Below are 1,888 nucleotides of genomic sequence, written 5' to 3'. Positions count from 1 at the left end.
GTTTCACCATGTTGACCAGGATGGTCTCGATCTCTTGACCCCGTGATCCACCCGCCTCGGCCTCCCAAAGTGCTGGGATTACAGGCTTGAGCCACCGCGCCTGGCCTTGAGCAAATATTATTAGGTGTATCCAATTGTTAAACTGTTTTATCTTCCAGGGAGATTGGCACTTATTATACAATTTTAGTCCTCCTTGTTAGTTTTTCATTCTCTATTATTCTTTTAGTGATACTTGTAGGGACCACAATGTGTATTCTTGACCCACTGGTGTATATCCTTAATTGGCAAACATTTCTCATTTTAATACAAGTTATATCTAAGATTGCAAGGAAGTTAGAACATTTTACTCTGCTTACCTCATTTCTACCTTTTGTGCAATTGCTTTCTTGTATTTTATTTGTAGATATAAGAACCTACCAAATATAGTTAACATTTATTATTACATTAAAATACAATAGTTATTGAGATTTATCTACACGTTTGCTATTTCCAATGTTACTTACTCTTCCATCTCTTTTCCTCCATTTGAAACCATATTTTTTTTCTGTCTGAATAGCTCACTGTAACAATTCTTTTCTTTTGAAAAATTTTAAATACAATCTTTAATCTAACTTCTAAATTATCATTTTAAATGAACACACTAAAATTGTGCATATTTATCATGTACAGTGTGATATATGTATATATATATATATATACACACATACACATATAATGTGTAATGGTCAAATCAGGGTTACTAGCAAATCAGTCACCTTATGTATTTATCATCCTTTTGTACAACCAAAAGTTTTTTAAGGCTTCACTTTCTTCTTCCCTTCTTTTCAAATCAACTTTATTGAGGATAACTTGCATATAATAAAATACACCCATTTAAAATGTAGACTTTGATGAGTTTAAAAACTGTATAAATCTCTGTAACCATCACCATAATTAAGACGTAAACAGTTCCTTCAACCCAAAGTTCTCCCTTGTGCTCTGTTGGAGTAAACCACTCCACCCCAGGAATCCACAGATTTTCTTTCTGTCATTAAATACATTCGATTTTTCTGTTCTAGAACTTCATAAGAATGAAATAATTGATATGTGTTATGATTGATTTTTACTGCCTATGACTTGTGTATTTTTTCAAAAATGAATTTTTCGGGAGCAGAAGATTTAAAATTGCATGAAATCAAAATGATCCCATTTTTCCTTTGTGATTCATGCTTTCCTTTTCTGTTGTTATTTTTGCTTTGTTTTTGTGACAGCTCTCACTCTGTTGCCCTTACTGGGGTGCAGTGGCACAGTCCCACCTCACTGCAACCTCTGTCACTTGGGTTTAAGTGATTCTCGGCCTTAGCCTCCAGGCTGATTTGTACCTTTTGTATCCTCGTTAAGCAGTTTTTATCTGTGCGTCACCATGCGTGTAATCCCGGCACTTTGGAAGGCTCAGGAGGACGGATCAGTTGAGCACGGGAGTTTGAGAGCAGCATGGGCAAATTGCGAGACTCTGTCTCTATCGTAGAAAACACAAAAATTAGCTGAGTATGGCGGTCAAAGACTGTTTTCCCAGCCATTTCAGGGGCTGAGGTGGGAGGATGGCTTGAGCCCGGAAGGTGGAGGATGCAGTGAGCTGTGACTGTGCCACTGCATGTCAGCTTTGGTGACACAGCGAGATCCTGACTCAAGGGAAATTAAAAAGGAAGGACGAAAGTAACAAGGAAAGGAAGGCAGAAAGAAAAAAAGGAAGGAAGGAAAAGAAATTTTTGCTTACCAAAGTTCTCAAAAATTTTCTCCTGGGTTTTCTTTAAAAGTTTTATGTTGGGCCGGGCGCGGTGCCTCAAGCCTGTAATCCCAGCACTTTGGGAGGCCGAGGCGGGTGGATCACGAGGTCAAGAGATCGAGA

This window comes from Cebus imitator, unplaced genomic scaffold, assembly GCF_001604975.1.
Source record: "Cebus imitator isolate Cc_AM_T3 unplaced genomic scaffold, Cebus_imitator-1.0 Scaffold860, whole genome shotgun sequence".
Taxonomy (NCBI): Eukaryota; Metazoa; Chordata; class Mammalia; order Primates; family Cebidae; genus Cebus; species Cebus imitator.
Note: the sequence above shows the minus strand (reverse complement) of the source record.